The following is a 6,886-nucleotide window of genomic DNA, read 5'->3' on the forward strand; positions in this document are numbered from 1 at the left end:
GTGAATCTGGTTTCCCCATTGACTTTGCAAAAGGCCCTCACAAAAGGCGCTTACATGACTCCTGGACATTGCAACTGTCATAAATGTGAATCAGTCATCATGCATCCGAATGACCATGTGGATGCTACAATTGTTGTGAAAAAGTATGAAAAACAGTCATAAGTCACTTTTTCAGTGATGATGTAACTTTGAATGGTCACTAAGTGATCAGTTGTAAGTCGAGGACTACCTGTACATTCATACATATGCTGACACTTTCAAAACATGTATAGCCAGTTCAGTCTATTAAAGCCCCAAGCTAGAGACTGGGAGACTGTGAGTTCTAGTCCCACCTTAACCATGAAAACCAGCTGGGAGACTTTGGACCAGTCACTCTCTCTCAGCCCAATCCAGCTCACAGAGTATTTGTTGTGGAGAGGGGAAATAGGAGGAAGAAGCATTGTAGATATGTTGCAGCCTTGAGTTATTTATAAATGTAATAAAGATAGATGGATGATAGAGGGAGGGAGGGGAGAGAGCTGTATATCAAGTTCCAGGCTCATTTTGAAATATCTTGTATATAGTGTGATCTGCATAGACACATACGTAGAAAGCACTGTTATGCAAAATTTCCTATGAGGTCCAGGTTTCCAGGAAACATAGGCAACTGAGAATAGAAGATACCACCGTTCTGAGTTTCATGGAGCTCCACATTTAGGCTTCTGGAGATCTCTTTCCCCTCCTATATTGCTATGATCAATTACACTCTTTGTGATCCCTTTAGTGTATATTCAGCAATCTTGTGGTGCTCTTGATACTTCATTGGCTCCTTAGTGTGATCCCCTGCCATTGCTTTTCCAACAAAGTATTCTGCTAAGCAGGGAGGCTAAAAATTACGTAGATTGTAAAGATTTGTGTCACTTAATAGCAGAGATGCCAACAATGGGAGCTGTTTCTTTCTTTTTTACTTTCTTTCTTTCTCTGTGACTTGCTTAACCGCACTCTTGATTTTTTTCATGTAGATCAATAAAGCCATTTGTTTGGACCCTGCTATTACGTTTTGCTTGTATATACAATAGTTTTTGTTGTATTGAAGGCAAAACCACAGGTTGTTTCCATGCTCCTACAGAGTTTTTAAAGCTCTATAAGAAAAACGCCTGATTGGAGATACGATGTGTTATTGACAAAGCTTCAGAGAAGCAGAAGAACTGCTGTGAATGTCGGTAGACTGGAAGATTATCCAGTAGTCTGTCATTTCTGATTATAGAAAATGTATGTTTCGGTGGACTCTTAATTTACCAATCAATCTTTCTTTGAAAGTGTGGAAGAGGATGTATATGCAAGCTGGAGTTATTTTACCTGTTCCTTTTGGGGGGGGAGGCGGGGGAGGATAGGAATTCAAAGAATCATTGGAAAATAACAATGAACACTCACCTCTGAGTAAAGTTAAGAATTAGTCTTCATGTTGAGGGATGGACAATCAGCCAAAGATTTGGGCTGATATAGAGATTGGTGAACATTCTTCTCTCTTTATTACTCCTTATTACTAGTAAAAAAGGAAATGAGGGACTCCTGATGGAGCAATGGTGCCGCAGTTGTTAGAATGCAGTTCATTGCCAGGAGTTTGATTCTGACTGGGCCAAGGTTGACTCAGTCTTCCATCCTTCTGAGCTCAGTAAAATGAGGACCCAGATTATTTGGGGCAATATGCTGACTCTGTAGAGAGGGTTGTAAAGCACTGTGAAGCGGCATATAAGTCTGAGTGCTAATGCTGTTGCTATTTCTATGTTGTAACAGAGCTACTAGAACTGGCCTGCAAAAATCTGGATGGTCCCTCTACAGATGCTAACAAGAAATACAAGTAGTCATTGATTTACAATCATTTGTTTAGCAACCATTTGAATTTACAATAACACTGTAAAAAGTCAATCATTTCCAGTCCTCGCACTTATTCCCATGTAACCACATGGTAAAATTCGGACACTTGGCAACCAGCATGCGTTTAGGACAGTTGCAGCATCCGGGTTCCCATGATCGCCACTTGCGACCTTCCATCTGGCTTCCAAAAAGCAAAGTCAGTGGGAGAAGCTGAATTCACTTCATGTCCATATGTTTCACTTGAGAGCTGCAGTAAAAATGTGGTGCAGTGGGGCACAACTCAATTAACTTAGCTTAGCAAAGGAAATTCTGATCTCCATTGTGGTCATAACGGGCTATCTGTGCAGAAAACTGATATTGTCTATGGAGATTCTCCGTAAGCCAGGTGATGGTTGCCCTAAAAATGCTTTTCAAAGGGCTACTCCCCCTTGAAAACGTTTCACTTATTATCCAAGAAGCGTCTTCAGTTCTGACCAACTGTCAGAGAATGGAAGGATTTATATTCTTTGCAGTCATCTGGTGGTTAGCATTCTGAAGGTTGGTCATTTGCTCTCTCAGAATTGTTGAAGCCACTCTGTACCCTCAAGGTCACCTGAATCAAAATGAAAATGGGTGTGGAACATTCTTGGGACTGCTGAAAAGACTGTGTTGTAGGCAGGAGATAAATGGTGTTCTATCCCTCCCCCTCTGTTGAGAGAGGAATGTTTAGTTTTAACCTTGATATCTTCCTCCTCCCTTTCTCAAGCTAAATTCCTGGGTCTGGAGCCTGACTGGAAAGGGTTCAAGTAATCTGTTTCATTGTTAGTCCATCAACTGTTAGTACATCCGGCTCCTGGACTCGGAAGCCAAAATTATGAATGCTAATACTATGTTATAGTAGTAAAATCTTGTAAGTATGAATAAGCTTTCCCCCTCTCTCCCTTTTCACCTTCATGAAAATTAGGGCAGGTCAAGTCTGACACGCTTTCTCAAATTACATTCCTGCCCCAGATTCAAATTTCTTATATTTGACTGTTGTCCTGGTGCAGCTCTTCCTCTTTTTCCTAAGGGTTAACCCTTCTGTCTATTATATTCCTTCAAAGTTCTCTGAAGCCACAGCTTCATGACTTTCTCATAAATATCTCCTAAAAAGAAGGTTGTCAGCCAGACAAAAATTGATGCCAATCCAGTAATGGCTTCTTGGGGGAACATCAAACCTTCTCAAGAAGGTGGATTTCCTCCCTTAACTGGGAGGACCACTTCCTCTCTCAAGGAATTCACAACTGCCTAAATGTTATCTCCCAGCATATCCTTGGATCTAATATACAATTAGTCTTAAACATATGACCATTCAGCGACCAATTGAAATTACAATGGTCCTGAAAACTAGACTTATGATCCATGCCCAGCTGTTGGAGTGTCCCCACAATCAGATAATCAAAATTAGATGCTTGGCAGCCTATTCGCAGAATCACAGGGGTGCTTCAACTCTCCCACCTGAATATCATCCACCTAACTTTTTTGGCCGTCCCAAATCCGTGCCCAACTGGCTTTCTCTTCCATTTCCATGCATTGACCTTTCACCTTTTGTGCACAGCCCCTGTTTTGGAAGCAGAAACACCATGCTGCGTTTGCTTCCTCCTGTTCTGGACCCAGCTTCTCCCACAAACATTTCCATACTCATGGAAATTCCGGTTGCTTTCCTTTTCAATCCAACCTATTTTACAAGATTGCTGGGTAAAATGAAAGAAGACCTCCATGGAAGCCATGGTAACTGCTTAGAACAAATACGGGATATAAATTGTATTGAATAAATAAAGAAGAAATAAGTAGAATTTGTCATCTCTTGCTTGATACATATCTTCTTTTAACCCAGCTTTATATGGATAAGGTATAAAGAAAGGTGCTTGCAGACAATAGCAGAAAAAATTAATCCATAGCAGGAATGATGAACTGGGTATGTTTGACAATCGATCGAAATCTATTCTGAGTACTCGACAGAGATCAGTGGAATCTAAGACTTACATTGAACAGTTGTCCTCAAATATGAACTGTGGTTTGATGGAAAGGTTATTCATGCTGGCATTTAATTTTAACTGGAATAATACTTGCTGAAAAAGGCAATAGTAGTGATGGTAACTGTTTGTTTATTTGAATGCCTGTCTGAGTTACAGAGTTACTAAAAATTGGCCTTATTGTTCATAATGACATCATTCAATATGACAAGATTTTTGTAACACTGAGATCTCACCTTTAGGAAAATTAGTTTCCTACACATCATATATAAGCTGCAATGTAGCATGCTCTGCAGAAAACAAAGATTTACCGTCTTATAAGAGTCTTTCCTATTTGTTTTTATGGTTTTAAATAACTGCAGATTTGCAGTATGTGAAAGCCATGACCTAATCGAAATATAACTAAAACTCTTGTCTGAATACAAGAATTACTGATTTCCTAACCATGAATTCACTTTTTAAGGCAAAGAGAGACTTGGTCACATCAATCGCATTAATCACTATTTCACTAGTTTGTCTTTGTTTTTGAGGTGGATTACTTAAGTTTTTATTTTTGTTAAATAAAATAGCTGAGGAATAATCTGTGAACTCTAATATGGCTATCTTTCCCCATGAATCTGGTGCTACAGTTCTAAAAACTGCACCAAAGTGCACGATGTGTGCATATTTTGGGGTTACATACTGTATATACAGAAATGTGTGCATTTAGATAATATGTCTATGGAGATTCTCAGTCATCCGGGTCATGGTTGTCCCAAAGGTGCTTTTTCAAGAGGCAATTGGACTTCTGTTTTTTTCTTTGAAGACATTTTGCTTCTCATCAGTGGTGAAATTCAATTTTTTTTACTACTGGTTCTGTGGGTGGGGCTCGGTGGGCGTGACAGGGGAAGAATGCTGCAAATTCCTCATTCCCTCCCCATTTCCAGCAGAAGGATACTGCAAAATCTGCATTCCCACCCACTCTGGGATCAGCCAGAGGTGGCATTTGCTAGTTCTCCAAACTACTCAAAATTTCCGCTACCGGTTCTCCAGAACTTGTCAGAACCAGCTGAATTTCACCCCTGCGTCTCCTCCAAGAAACTTATTCAGGTCCCTTCAGAAGCTTCTGAAGGGACCTGAATAAGCTTCTTGGATGAAAAGTGAAACGTCTTCAAAATAAAAACAGTTGCCTCTTGAAAAAGCACCTTTGGGTTTAGATAATTTCTTTATAAATCTATATTTAGAAGACTCATCAGACAATCATACGTGCTCTAGTCACCTCATGCTTGGATTTAAATCAAATCATGCTTGGTTATTGCAATGTGTTTTAGATGGGGCTGCCCTTGAAAACCACCCAGAAGCTATACTGTCCATCATAACCTCTAACCTAAGTGGCCAGTTTTAAGTCGAGGACTACCTGTATATCAAAAAGCAGCACTGTTGTATGCAACACTGGCCCTTGTAAGCAGGATCCCCTCTCCTTCCCTTCCTCTACATCAGTACAAATAATCTTCAATTTATGACCACAGTTGAGCACAAAACTTCTGTTGCTAAACAAGACAGTTGCTGTTTTGCCCCATTTTATAAACTTCCTTTAGAAACATTATGATTCTTGTTAAGTTAGTAACATGGCTGTTAAGTGAATCTGGCTTTCCCATTGACTTTGCTTATCAGAAGGTCTCAAAAGGTGGACTCGGGACACTGCAACCGTCATATATACCTGTCAGTTGCCAAGCATCCAAATTTTGATCATGGGACGGTGGAAATGCTGCAACAATCATAAGTGTAAAAAGTGGTCATATCACTTTTTTTTCGGTGCCATTGTTACTTTGAACAGTCACTAAATGAAAGCTGTAAGTTGAGGAGTATCTGTAATGTGCAACTAACAGGTACATGCTGGCAGCAAAAGCCAACATGATGGTATAACATCTCCCAGCGTTATTCAGAAACTTGAATGCATCTAATTTATTTTAAAACTTAAGACTAGAATACAGCACTAGTGATGATCAAAACAGCTTTATCAGCCACGGTCCCCCAACTGTGATAGATTTATGAAACTGGACTAGGAAGATTCACATGTGTGTGCTCCTCATTTACAAAATATGGGATGTGTAAATGAGCTATCATAGGTCAGTTATCACAGGTAGAAATCTCATTTTATCACCACTTCCGTATTGTGTTTATCACCTCAGCCTCAGTACTTTTCCAATTTCAGTTCACACGATTTAGGCAGTGTCAAATGTTGAACAACCTGATAATGAATATCAAGAATATACATATTATTGTTAATATAATTATAAAAAATGATGCTTTATCCTTAGAAATTTCAGCATTGGAGGATAACCACAATTGTAATAGGAAACATATTCTCACCTTTATTTATGTATGGGAAATATAGTCTGAAGTTGTGCAGATAAAATTTAAAGATTTTGCGCAGAGATGGAAGTAGTGACCTTTATTGTGTGTTGTTGTTAGTTGCAAAGTCATGTCTGACTCATTGCAACCCCATGGACAACGTTCCTCCAGGCCTTTTTGCCTTTTGGTACTGTCCATGGGGTTTTTATGGCAAAGATACTGGAGTGGGTTGCCATTTCCTTCTCCAGTGGATCACATTTTGTCAGAGCTCTCTGCTATGACCTGTCTGTCTTGGGTGGCCCTGCATGACATAGCTCATAGCTTCATTGAGCTACCCAAGCCCCTATGCCATGACAAGGCAGTAATCCATGAAGGGGATTTATTGCATATGTTTTGTCTGTTTTTTCAATGGATAAATGTAAGGGGAGAATAGCTTTTCATCCTGTCGATATTATAACTTCTCACCCCACAAAAGTAATTTTCTCTAAGTGAATTTTCCCGCCTTCCCTAAGTCCAGTGTAGACTGAAACCAGTGGTTTGTTAAGTATCCAGAAACAGCATAGCAAACCAGTAAGTTGCATTTCTGCACAACAAACACATCTCAGGTCCTTTTTTGGGAGTGGTGGGTAGATTCCAATCAACGTGTTTCATGTGCACTAAGGCAAATATTCAACCACAAAATCAAAGGGCAGTAAAACATC

This window comes from Thamnophis elegans, chromosome 3 (genome assembly GCF_009769535.1).
Source record: "Thamnophis elegans isolate rThaEle1 chromosome 3, rThaEle1.pri, whole genome shotgun sequence".
Lineage (NCBI taxonomy): Eukaryota > Metazoa > Chordata > Lepidosauria > Squamata > Colubridae > Thamnophis > Thamnophis elegans.